Genomic DNA, 15,016 nt, shown 5'->3' with positions numbered 1-15,016 from the left:
ACAAACTGGTAACAAAAAACTGAACCAGTGTAGATCGTCACAAGACCTTTAATGTAACTGAAAGACCAGCACAAAAAGTAACAGTACTAAGCTTTCTCCTCTGCTATGTAGGGGCATCTTCTGGAGTTCAATATACCTCTGTAAAGGTATCTTTGAAACCAAAATTTTTTGTGATGTCTGCAAAAATAGTATCCTCACCATCACCCAGATGGTGAGGATACGACATCCCCCTCCTACAAAACATGGTCTTTAATATGTCACATTCCCTCAGAAAATCCCCAAAATCAGACACAATTCTGGCCAGTCTTACATATTGGCCTTTCACAAGGGCTTTTTTCTGGTGCAATGGGTGCGCACTTGTGTAGTGTAGTAGTGAATTTGAATAGGTTGGTTTCCTATATAATTGGGAAACAAAACAATTATGTTCATAATCTTTCCTAATGGTAACATCTAAATAGTTGATTAATTCCATGTTACTCTTCATAGTGAATTTTAAAAAACTGGTGGTACCATTAATATATGTGAAGAACCTCTTCAGGTCATCCTTACTATCTTTCCAGAACAGGACTATATCATCTAGGTATCACCCATACAATACCCATGAAGTCCTAAATTCCGAATTGATGATAAACAAATCTTCCCATTGTGCCAAAACAATGTTGGCAAAAACAGGAGCACAGCATGCGCCCATTGCAACCCCCTGTTTTTGTTTGAAAAGATGCCCTTTAAAAGTTACAAAATTGTTCTCTAATACCATTTCCATGCATATCCATAGAGTTAAAATGGTATTATGATTAAGTGTCGAATTAGCACATAAATATTCATAAAACCATTCAAGGCCAATTTGGTGTGGAATAACTGAAAATAGGTCACAAACATCAATAGTGACCAATATATTACTATCAAAAAACATATCTTGTGTGACTTTTGTAAGAAAGTCCCATGAATCCTTTATCACAAAACTACGTGTATCTAAAATATTTTTAGTCATATTATCAATTAATTTGGCAATACTAAGGGTTTTTGAGGCTTTGGCATCCACAATTGGTCTTAAGGGTGGATTAGGTGGATTATCTAAGGATTTATGGACTTTTGGTATGCCGAAAATTATAGATATTCTAGGGTGGCTTATTAACATATAGTTATAGGCCTCTATAGCAATTTGCCCATTTATTAATAACTGTTCCAATTCTAAGTCTATGTTTCGATATGCTATATTAATCTAATTTTGTGAGACCTCTAGATAAACATCACTGTACAAAAGTTCCATCATCCTACTATTATAATCAACAACATTCATGATAACCAAGCCCCCATCTTTATCTGGTTTCATTATTCTTATATCACGATGCTCTAAAATTTCATTTAATAGTATTCTCTCCTCCCAGTCCAAATTTCCTTGGTCAAGTTCCCCATAGTTATTAACTAAAAGATTCCTAATATCAATTTCACATAAATTTTCAACCAACTGTACCAAGGGGTGTGGTGGAGGCAAAAAAGTACTGGGACTATGTAAATTCAAATAGCCAGTAGTAATGTTAGTATTATGAAAATATAGAGCTAGGTTAAGTTTCCTTGTAAATAGTTTAAGTTGTAAAATGGAATCAGTTAGTGTACCCTTCTTCACTGGAAAAAAGTTAAAACCCTTAGATAGCAACTCAGCCCATCTTACATTAACTTGGGCCTGACTGTAGTTATAAATGTTAAAGTCCCCATTTTCATTACAAATAACATTAAGTGCAAGTCCACTATTGATGTCATTATTTAAATTATTGTTTAAATGTATCTCCTGTATGAACCCCATCTCCCCCTCCAGGAACCCATCCGTGAGTTGTTACCATTCCTGTAATATTCCTGCCTCTCCTGCCTCTGGTTCTGTAACCTCTCTGACCTCCACAAAGGAGGTTGCTCTAAAGGGGAATCTGCTTCAACATTGCCTTGTTCATGCCCTTCAACATCATTGTCATCAGTACTTAAAATATTATTATTAGTAGCAAAACTCTGTTGCCCCCTCGGTGGATTGGGATATGCTTTACCATTCTCATAATCCACCTTATCCCTCAATAACTTTCTTTCTTTCTTTGTAAGATGTAGACTGTACATATAAAACCTTCAAATACTGGATCCATTCCAGTTTGATTAAGTCAAAAGTAGATCACGGCTACTCAGCTTGGTGCACCTTTTTGAGAAAGTAACAAAGGCAGTAGATGAGAGCAAAACCGTGCATAGTGCCTACCTTAACCTGGCTAAAGCATTTGATTCAATACCTCACCTGGGCAGTGTAAACAAATTCAAGGATACATGCACAAACCCTTATGTTTACATGACCAGTAGCCAGTTGGCTCTCAGATAGGACCCAAGAAGATAGTATGGGGAAGACCACCTGCTCAAAGAAGCTAGTCACTAGTGGAGTCCCTCAGGGCTCTGTGCGTGGTCAGTTCTTTTTTGGCATCCACTTCTCGGAAGTCAAGACCAGTACTAAGGGCCTCCAAATGACCAAGTATGCAGATGACTGCAAACTAGAAGCAGTCATAGATTTTCCCCCAAGATGCTAACATCTACAGGAAGGACTAACACAGACAAATGACTGGTGTTAAAGCTGTGGCCTAAAACTCAATGCCAAAAAATGCATAATAGTATGTTTGGGAAGTCATCCACCCTAGGAAATTATCTCATCGATAACACACCCTTAGGAGCAGAATCAGTAGTCAGGGATTTGGGTACTTATTAAGATAGTAACCTGGCTTTCAACCAGCATGTGTCTAAGGTGGTAACCATTTGAAATGTCAGGACTCACTAGAGTAAATCCTGAAGCAGGGAGACTGAATGTCCAAAACAACAGACTTACATAAGCTGAGTGAGAAGATTTACGTTTTTTGAGATACTCCTTGTTTTTTGAGGTATGGTGATCTCAAAGTTGGTATATATAAGTTCAGGGGGTGGGGGTGCAGGGGGGCTTGCCTCTGCAAAAAAGAAGCTTGAGGGAGATGTGCAAACTTTGAGAGTCAATCTTTTCCTGGGTTTTTGGTCTTTTTATTTCCATCTTGTCAGCACTTGGCATTTCAAGTACAGATATTTCAATAGGGAGCCATCTAAGGTAGTAAGAGAATCATTCCATATTGCTCAACTTATAAATGAGGGCTTGACATCTATGTCCAAGGAAGTCAATGTTCCACTGTATTTGGCCCTAACCAGCCCCATCATTGAGTACAGTGCCCCCTGCAGTATGTATCTGACCAGGCACATGCAATAACTGGAAGGTCCACAGAGGTTCCTCACAAAAAGAATACTGTGTGTAAACAGCATGTCGTATGCAGATCACCTCAAAGCCCTATCTTCATACACTGTTTCCTGCAGACTGTTGAGAGGTGATATATGCCTGGCATCCAAGGCATCCTTGGATCCCACTATGATGGACCTTTGGGATATCCACAAAAAGAATACCATCAGAATTATTCGATCTGGGGATTTAAACTTTACTTTCAATATAAATAGGACTTGTTGGATGGAGCTTTATGTGTCTCAGAGAATTCTTCCTCTCTGGAACAGGCTTCCCATCCATGTGAAGCAGAGCTGTTCCATTACCTTATTCAAGAGAAACCTGGACCAGTGGATGGGAAATTTGAAATGCACTCCGAATTTAATACTTATGTTTCTAGTGGACAGAGGCAGCCTGTTAATCTTTCCCGAGCTTACATATACCCCTTAAACTAACTCCTAAGACACTTAATTTGGGATGTTTGGCTAGTCTTATAAAGGGCCCAGTGGTCACTATCCTGAAATACACCTATGGACAAATTAAAAGTGATAAGACAATAAATACAATCAAATGCTGTCATATTACTCTAGGAATCCAGGGAGGTGTCTTAATATATTATGCTTCAAACACAATGTGAATCTGTGTAGGATGTAAGATGTGAGGAATGTTGTCTAAAATTAAGAGCAGGAAACACACACAGTGCCAGTGCTGAAGAACGGGAAACCCAGGGATGTTCACATACGAGGACATTTAAAAGCTGCTATAAATCCAGTATTAAAGGTTGTAAAACATCACCCTGATAAAAAATTGAAGATACTTTTTCTTCCTTAATAAGGGAGATATTTACTGAAAATGATTATAACTCAGGAGGTATATTTACAATGGAAACAGGGAGACTTGCAAGAAATTCCTCACAATTTTCCTTCTACTTGTAGAACATTATAAATCATTCAGTTTTGTAATTTTTTTTTCAGAGGGGTAATATACACCTTCAATTCTTGTGCATGGGCTTTGCCTTTGTACCCTCTTAATTAATATTAAAAAAAACTAAAGTTATGACTGCAGGAAGAAAAGTGTTAAACCCCAGGAAAAAAAGGAATTTGAGTATTTCCAATTTTTGACTAGTAGTGTGATTTCCAAATAAAGCATTGTTCTAGTAGAACAGATTGATTTTTGGATGATCTGGGCCTGTCAAATGGCAACAAGCAATGTATCAAGTATTCCAAGCAACATGCAGCATGAAAGCTACCTATATACAATCCCTGTGGGGAACAGAATGTTGGAGAACATTTAATTAACATCCTGAAGCTTCTGGCCAGGGTAAAAGCATATGTGTTTAGCAAGTATACTGTAAATATAAGCATAAACAATTCAAACAGGAATTTTCATACTACAGGCATATTACTGACAGAAATGGACTGTGCAGGTTATAAGACAAGGTAGATAATGTGATGTAGGTGTCTGTCCCTAACATATCACACCTGATGTTGTGCTCACTTCTAGTAAATTACTGTGTCGGTTTTTAAAGAGCCCCTTTATAGTGATGCACCCATTAAAGATCTGGCTTTAGAATGGCTTTGAATGAAAATGGAGATATGAACTGTCATCAGTCAATCAAATGCCTAGAGTGTGTCAATCAAATGCCTAGATTATATCAATCAAATGCCTAGAGTATGTCAGACAGGGAGCTTATCCACTTGTATCCACTACCGGTTAGTCTGGCATGTGATACTTCTTATGAACTTATATATACAAATATTTAAGTCATTGTCAATAAGGATCTTGTTGCCTGCCAACACACTATAACAGTCATTCCTATAATACGCCTTTAAGTCATTCTTAAAGATAGCTAAACTAGTGTATGTTTTAATGCAATTTGGTTGTCTGCTTCAGGTATCAGTTATCCTGTCAGAGAATCAGTTAGTACAGCTTGCATTCCTATATAATCTATGTAAGTTGTCTGATAATTCTCTTCTATTCCTTGATGACCCCAAAATATTTGTAGAGGTACTTGTCCTTAAATGCTCTATATACCTGAATATGGTCTCCTCTTAAATATCTGTATGAGACACTGTACAAGTTCAAAAATTTTAATCATTCATAATAAATTAAACATTCACGTCAGAGCATGCCCTTGGTATATTTCACTGTAATTTTTCCAGTTTATTTATGCTAGTTTTCATACAAGGTTTCCATATTATGATTCTGTACCATAGTTTCTGTTGCACAACATCTGTGGTGGTACAAAAAGACCCACTAAAATCTGTTTTATATCCAATATAAAGGATACCCATGATGGCTACAGACATGTTGTACCGTTTGCTTTCTTAGGGGACATTTACATGATGTTGCACGTAAGTTAACTAAGCATCATAATAATGCTAATAGATTGCCACACCTACCATATGGAAAGCCTCAAGAACCAACCACAAGAGCACTGCACAATTATAAATGACAAATTCTGTCACACAAACATATAAAAGTAAAGACAAAGAGTTGTAAAAGCATGGCCTACACATGACAGGTTGATACTTCCTAACTGTCCTACTACAAAATTGCAGCTGCCTGCGTATCAAAGAATCTTGCTATGTGATGCCACAGTATTAATTTCAACCAAATTAAGTCTAAGAGTAAGCAGACATTGTACATAAGGGGCACATGTGATAGCAAAAGTAGTTTTCTAACAAAAATTACGTGATATGATCTGGCCCTAATAGATAAACAAAAGACTTAGACAAAAGTTGTGCATATCCAAAAATGTAATGCCTCTAGAACAGTTACATCCATGAAAGGGTCCCATGACAATGAGTTTAAAATGTTCTTTCATTTTATTGCACTTTTGGTAACCGCATCACCACTCCAACAACCTGAGTCCAAAGACACCTCTTCCTACATGGGGCACAGTTCCTGGCTTTTCCCATGGCCTGGAGCTACCTGATGAAGGGCACTATCCAGGTAGATATTCTAGCTACATCTGGCTTAAAAGGAAGATGTCTGTCCTGTTGTGGTGTCATCCTCTGCACCCTATGGATTTTTTGTAATATGCATCTAACCCTCCTCTCACTGTTGTCATAAAGGTGAGGTGCAATGCTGTTAATGATGGTCCAGTGGAAAGGCATATTTACATAAACCACCTCCATCTAGAGAGCCCCATTTCTTCCCATGTACAACAGCTTTAATACCAGGCCTTACCCCATACCTCTCAACCTCTTAGTGCAAGAAAACTGGGCAAATCCTGATAAACCGGGAGGACAAAGGCCTAAAAATAGGGACAGATTTTAAATATTGCACTTATAAAACTAGAAAATTGCTAAAGTAACATGGTTTGTGCTAACATACATTTTCTGAAGGATTTGAAGTCTGAAACTCAAATGTATATCATCATTTATTTACTTCAATTCTCAGAACATCCCAGTGACATGTCAGAAAACCACAAATTTTATGAGGGATAGACCAAAAATATTAGGCAAAAATCTAGACATTCTGTAAAAATCTGGACAGTTGGGAAGTATGCCTCACCCTATGTGTTGCTTTTTTAGCAGGAATCTTCAAATACTACCCTTCCAGTCTGGCTGCGGTACCATCGGCCCCTCAGTCCCATTGCCCATCAGTCCCATTCCTCATTGGCTGGCTGCTCTGTCCCCCATATCATTAGTTGAGTTCAGCTCATCAGGTATAGTAAGAAAACTTGTATGCCAGCATACCTGGCATTTCACACCTACCATAATTCCAAGTGTTTGTTTTATTCTGTGAAAAAATAAGTTGTACCTCAACTTGACAGGTGTTTATTTATATATTACTTTTGCTGACTAGGTTGCTCTAACTAGGCCTATGACCTTTCTACAGGGAAGATTTACACTGGATTTTATACAGCTGGGAATAGAAATGCTACAATGGAAGACGTAGGACAAAGACGTCATATGAATTCCCCATGTAGTTCTAAGTAAATATTGCATGTCTCCAAACCACAAATGCAAATTCTTTTTAAAGTTTTCAGGCCTATGTTCCTGTATAATCTCAGAAGACAACTTATTCCATTTACTTGCTGCTCTAAAATGAAAGAATGTCCTGCTTAAACTTGTTTTCAAAACTTCCAGTTTAACCAATAAATAATTATTTATAGTACATTTCACATGAGTTAGGAACACAGTTCCCAGTGTATTTTCTATATCATTATTCATCCACTTAAACACAGATATTAAATCTCAATACTGAATATAATTTCAGTCTTTTTATTCTTTGATAAAATAAACTTATTAAACCTTTGATTCTCCATGTGAAATACTTTTGAACTTTTTCCATTTTTTTAACATTCAGATTTGAGTAAATACAAAACCCAGTTCCATACTCTAATATTTGCATGATAATAGGTTTCTATATAGAAACCATCACTTTCTTGAGAACATTATTCTAAATATTGCTCAAATTATTGAGAAACAATTCTGCATGATTTTCCGTACATGTCCTCCAAAAATAAATGTTTTATTTATTATAATGCCCAGGCCCTCACACTGTTCACACTCACTAATCATTTTCCCATTTACACAAAATGGATAATTAATATTACCTTTATCCAAAAGCATAATTTTGTTTTTGTGTGGATAATCGCTACTTATTTTGTAAGAACCTAGTCATGCAATCTAAGTAAAATTATTGTTCTTAAAAACTTTTTATAGTACTTTGGAGGTCTTCTCTCCAGGCATCCCTTGGAAAAGGATACCTACTCAGTCAAACTTTCCCAGTAATCAAATGTAATTAAATAAATAAATACAACAAATACATTAAAGTAATCTTGTATTTTGTACTGATCTCATATGTGACACGTAAATATTCCATTGCTATTTTCAATTAACAGTCATGTGATATTTTGTAAAGTAAGTACATACTGGCCTTCAGTGTCCTTCTGAATATTGGTCTTTTATCAGAGACCCCTTTGTGTCATCATCCTGAAGTTCTACCTACCCCACCTCGAAACTAGAGCCACCACAGGGAAAAGACTAGGAAACCTAATTGTTTCCATGTTGTGGATCTCATAGATCAGCTCCAGTATTGCATTATCTTTGTGAAGATGATAAGACTATTGCATTTACTCTGGCATTGTGGCTTGGATCATGGCTGGAAATGGATCATATTACTGACTTGGCTAACAAACAAATAAATCAAATATTTATTTTGATTAGAGTTGTCTTCATTATATTACCTTATTAAATCAAGTGATATTGCTGTAAGATTACTGCAGCAGAAATGTAAGCAGTAGTTTAATTATCATGGAAACAGTAAGATTATAACATTTGTTTTTGTTTAAGTACAGGCAGATTCAGGAAGTATTACACAATTGTCCATGCAGTGATTTTACAAACTGCCCTTTTACTAGACTGCTGTCCTTAAGCCATTTAGAATGGAGAATTTAGATCCACATTTTGAAACAACTTTTGTTTTATTTTAATGAAGTGTGCAATCTCCAGGTTTCCACTGCTCTTGAAGTCTGCAAACATTATGAGCCAATCATATTTATTTCTGTACAAAATGGATAGATTAAAACATTTAACATGTCACCCTTTACAATATTCAGGGCCTTTTTACTGGCACATTTATGTTGTTGGCATTTCCATTTTATCATATTGTGACATAGTATGGTGGCTCCTGAATTATCCTCTGAAAGCCTGTTTTATCATCAGTTCAAAAGTAAGTACTAGGCTAGCTGGGGTCTATATTACAACGTTGAACTAAAACAAGTTCAAACGTTGTAATATCGAACTCTAAAGTCCGAAAGTGGTAAATAGCGAAGCCACGGCACATCGACTTTTTTCCCAGGGAAAAGAATTGGTGGGCCATTTTTGGGGCTTTGCTATTTCCTCCACTGTGGTGCCATCTCGAAATTGGTATATTTAAGTAGGGGGGCAGTGGGGGCACAGCCCCCCCCACATTGGAGGGTGTGGGGTGTGAAGCCCCCCACTTCAGTTTAAGTTTAAGGTTAAGTTGTTTTTTTTTTTTTTGTCACAGAACAGCAATTTTTTTTCCCTGGGGAAAAACAATCACTGTTCTGTGCTTTCGGTTTTGTTGGGTTTTGGACATAAGGGTCCGATATTACAATGATCTAACTTTTGTAAGTTCAAAGTTGTGATATAGACCCAGCTAGCTGTGCTTGTAGGCCATTTTATAATCCCTGAAAATCAATGCCAAACTTCTCGTGTTTTCTATGTGCATCTTTTAAAGGCTGTGAAGACAATGCCAGGAATACAAGCATGTGCTGTGGCAAAGCACCGTGATTTCTGACCCCTCTTCAATTCAGCCTCACTCCTTTCTGAGTTAGTGAAATTCTTAACACATTTGGATTTATTTACAAATGAATTTATTTGTAAACAGCACAATGGTGCAGTAATTAGTATTACTGCCTCACAACACTTTGCTCTCTGTTGCACTTCCAACCTGAGATAACATCTTTGCAGAGTTGGCGTGTCTTCTTTGAGCCTATGGGAGTTCTGGCCAGGGCATCCAGTTTTCTCCAACATTCTAAAAATGTGTTGATAGGTGAATTGGTTGTATTGCAAATTGCCTGTAGGTGTATATGTGGGCATATGCACGCACATGTGTTTGTCAATGTGCGTGTGTGTGTGTGTGTGTGTGTGTGTGTGTGTGTGTGTGTGTGTGTGTGCCCTGTGATAGTTGTGTACACTGTCTTCATATGCCTTAATCCTATTGCTTATAGGGTAAGTCTCCATTTGCTTCAAGATCCTGGATAGGATGAAACAGGTATCAGTTAAATAAATGATTAGATATTAACAGAAAAAGAATGGCTTTAATAAAAAACTGTTGAATAAAGTCCACAGAAATCTTCATCATTAGTAATACTGTGGAGCAATTGGGGGGGTGCAATTGGGGTTGGGAGGGTGGCCTAATCGTTAAGGTATTTGCCTTACAAACACAAGGTGTAGGGTTTGAGTCTCACAAGGGATAATTGGCTAGGCTTAAAATGGCTTGCAAGGGCAGTTAGCACTATCTATTATTTATTATTATTATTTATTATTATTATTATTTATTATCTATTATTTACTATTTAGTACTAACCTATGATAAATGTAGACTTTTTGTGCATAAAGAAGGAAAAGATAGATATTATTTTGCTGACTGTTTGCTGTGTTTTGAAAGCCATTGCTATATTTTAATGACCTGATGTTCACTGGCCTGATATGGGAAGCAGATGTTTCTAATACTGGACTTGGAATCATTCAGGCTGCTGACAGAACAGGAACAATGGAAGCTCAATTTTTTTAGTTTTCAGATGGTTTTACTTTGTCTTTAGATTTAGTAGGTAACTGAGTGGAACACAGAGATATTGTTTTGAGACAGATCTTGGCCCCAGACTCAGTAGATAGTCATGGGAGCATGGAAATATATTAATTGCCATATGAACCAGCTTGGGTACTGGATGTGAGACAAAGTTTACATAAGGTACATATTGTAAGTCAGTTATTGATGGTCCCCTGACACGAGGGTAAACAACCAGTTTTGTGAATTCCCCTCTGGTGCAAAAGCAAAACTTTCATAGCAGTGTAGAAGCTGAATTCTTGTTGGATACAAATTCTCCCACACCACTTATGTGGGAGGTTTCACCTCTTACTCTGCTTTAAATAGCATTTTAGTATTATTTATGCATTCACCTATCTATCGTTAACTAGGAAAGTAGGCAGGCCTTATGACTCTTTTAACTAGCACCCCAGCCACATCTTCCAAACTATATTATGAATATTACGGTTAAACAAGTAAAAATGCAACTACAAATTAAGGTAGTAATGCATACATTACATACAGATAGGTAGATAAATATAATAGTTACAGTTGCAATATAGGGTTTGCCCACTAGATGGCAACTTTTTCCTAATTTTACCTTCCTTTAATGTTTTTCCTATTGTCTCAGACCATAGCTCACAGGCATCTAATTTTCTTTTTCTTGTTCATACTGCAGTCCCACTCTATCCTTCCAAAGTCCCTGTTAATCACTCTACTACTCTCCCCACTATCACTACTATTAAGTTCCTCATCTCCTTACTTATCTCCACCTAAACTTATTGTCAGCAGTCAGCACTCCACTGATTGTTCTCATTGATCTTCTTCCTTCCCTTGTCTCTACCCGCTCCGTTCGCCCTGCGGACTCACTCCGCTCCCCTACCCTAACCCCAATTACCACCCACCCCAGTACTCCTACTTTTATACATCCTAGCCACACCCTCATTCCTTACAACCAATCACAAAGCCCAAATCCTTAAAGTGCTAAAACCTAGTACACACCCAAGTCCTCAATTGTAAACTACCATTACCTACCTCCAAATACTTCCAAAATGTCATCAATATCTACCATATCACACCTGAAGCTTCTACTCTTATTGTCACTCCTACCTTTGTTAACTATACCTTATCTGTCTACCGTCTATGAACATCTCAACTACCTAGGATTTCACTACCCCACTAAGCAAACCTCCACACCAACTTTTCCAGTCTCTCAAAACCATATAAGCATAGCCTGCATATCTAACTACCTACTAGCAAAATATGACAGACTGACTCACAACAGATATAACAACCCAAAAGCAAGAAAATACCAGAACCTAACATATATACTCATAAAACCTACATTTGAAATAGAATACTACTCCTTAATAGATGAAGACATACATCCAAATCCCGGCCCAAATTCCATCAATTCCCCAGAGCTCCATACCCCAACTCTATCAAACACACACACCCTCACCAGACCCTCTAACTCACTTCTGATTGCCCATCAAAACATTGGAGCATAAATAATAAGGTTGCCCACCTACATGCTCTCTCAGATGTTCATTCATTTGACATCCTATGCCTTACTGAAACATGGCTAAAGCCAGCAACACAAGACAATGAAATCATACCACCCGGATACAATATCCTAAGACTAGACTGTAAAGCTAAGAAGGGTGGAGGAGTAGCTATCCTATACAAATCTGGACTCCAAGTGACCTCTGTAGACTCTAAACCACCTCTAGATAGTAATGCCGAGTTCATTATTTCCAAGGTTCAGCTCAATAAATGTAAAGCCATCTATATCATCTCTGTCTGTCTTCCCTCAGGTAATAACACTAATACCCATGAAGACATCCTTAGCTGGCTGTCCACTAACTATCCCCAAGAAACCATAGTCCTTGGCAACTTTAATATCAATTGGAAGAACTGTACCACTGAACAATCTACTACCCATATTAACCTATATGGTTTTACTCAAACCATTACCTCCCCCACAAGGGCCAACAAACCCAATAACAAAGATAGTACCTTAGACTGGATTCTCATTAACAGTCATCACCAGTTATACAAGGTAGGGGCCCTCCCTGATGATGTAAGTGACCATTCTCTCATCTTTACAATCAGGCATAAGACTGTCATTTCTAACCTAACCACCTATAAGACAGTAAGGAGCAACAAAAATGTTAACCCTGACATCTTCCAAAGTGAACTGAGGGCATGTGATTGGTCAGCCCTAAAACATCTTCCACTGGAGGAAGCAGTAAAATACTTTAACACTAAATTCTTAGCCATGTTAGACTGCCATGCACCAACACGTACTATTAAAACTAAGATTAAACCTGCCTTATGGATCTCAAAAGTAACCAAACAAAAAATCCTGCTTAGAAATAAAGTCTGGGACAAATGGTGTACTACAAAAAGCCCTGCAGATCATATAAAATTTAGACAGTTAAGAAATGATACAAAGCCATTCTGTTAGATAAAAGAAACTTTCACTATCAACTCCAACAAACCCATCAAAACAAACCTCAAAAGTTTTGGGCAGGCATCAATAAACTTTTACACCCTGGTCATTCTGTCACACCAACCCCATCAGGCACTAACCATGATAATCCCAAACAAATTGCCAATACCTTTAACACTTTCTTTACAGAGACCATCCAGCCTCTTGCCAACCAACTATCTCCTGACAGCTCAAGCCTGACTACTGCTATATCCAGCTCACTCTCCTCATTTCACTTTCAGTCTGTTCCTACATCCCTTGTCTGTACCCTTATTCTGAAACTTAAACCAATCACCCTCTCAGCTGTTATACTACCAGCAGAATATTTACAAAAAGCTGCAAAAGCCATAGCCTATCCCATATCCATCCCGATTAATAGAACTATAACTGAAGGAACCATCCCATCTATCTTGAAAATGTCACATATTATCCCCCTACATAAAGGTGGTAACGCCAATGAGTTATCAAACTACAGACCCATAGCTATACTATCACCCCTAGCAAAAATTATGGAAAAATATGTATATAAACAACTGCTAAACTACCTTACCCAAAACAATCTATTAGCTAACTGTCAACATGGTTTTAGGCCATTTCATAGCACCACCTCTGCCATCTTATCCTTTGCTGACTGCATTAACAAAAATCGTAATAATAACATTCTTTCCTCAGCCCTGTTTATTGATCTCTCTAAAGCCTTTGATATGGTTAACCATCAGCTACTCATAAACATATTTAAAACCCTTTCACTAGACACACTGGCTATACAATGGTTTCAATCCTACTTAAACAATAGACAGCAGGCTGTACTATGGGATAATAACTTATCCACCCACCTTCCCACTGCCCTTGGTGTCCCTCAAGGTTCTATATTAGGTCCTCTCCTATTTTCTATTTTTATTAATGACCTGCATTCAGTAATTCCACAAGCTACCTGTATCCAATATGCAGACGATTCCACATTAATATGCTCAGTCACTTCTCCATCCGATCTACAGACTCTAACCCAAAAGGTGGTCAATACAGTCGAAAAATGGCTTCTACACTGTTGCCTCATCTTGAACCCCAAAGAAACAAAACTCTTACTATTCACTCCAACTCGTAAGGCCTCCCCACTTAACTTTACTGTTATATCTAACAACGGTACTATCATATCTCCTGATCCTACTACCACACTACTAGGGGTATTAATTGATAACAACCTTAACTTTGACATTCATATTAATAGTACTATAAAATCATTCAACAAAAAACTTGGCTCCCTTTATAGGATCAAACCCTTCCTGACTCCATTATCTAGGACTACTATTGCCCGCACCCATTTAATCTCCAGTCTCCTCTACGCCTCCCCTATATTTACTAACTTGTGTAAAAATAACCTTAACAAGCTAGCAGTCTCCTATAACAATATTGCCAGATTTGCCACTGGCTCTGCTTTCAGAACCCATCACTGTCATAATCTAGAACAACTAGGATGGCTAGAGTTACCAAACCAACTACGTTATAACCAAACAACAGTTGCACACAAGATCCTGTATCAACCTACTAATACCCCAATACTTACTAACCTTATCACCCCCTATAATAATCTTAAGACGCTACACTCTTCAAACAAACTACTTGTACAAATAAGCAAAACCAACAATTTGGCTGGTGACTCATTGTTCTCTAACACTGTTGGCAAAACCTGGAACTCACTCCCTAGTGACCTGACCTTGCTTTCCTCAATAACACTTTTTAAAAACAAACTGAAACTATACCTCAAAACACATTGGTTATGCCCTTGTGCAAACCCTGACTAACTTCCTCACTTATCACTGGGTACATGGTACTCTTTCTGTACCACGTAGGTGCTCCTCTGTTAATCTTTAAAGAGAGTGTGTTTTCATATATTAACCTCATGTCATTACAAACATCTTCCTGCATTATTTCCCAGATCATTTCATATATAAAGATTCTTCAACCAGCAATGTAAA

The sequence above is a fragment of the Protopterus annectens genome, chromosome 13.part0, assembly GCF_019279795.1.
Source record: "Protopterus annectens isolate FY-2018-M chromosome 13.part0, PAN1.0, whole genome shotgun sequence".
NCBI lineage: Eukaryota > Metazoa > Chordata > Ceratodontiformes > Protopteridae > Protopterus > Protopterus annectens.
This window is presented reverse-complemented; position numbering follows the sequence as displayed.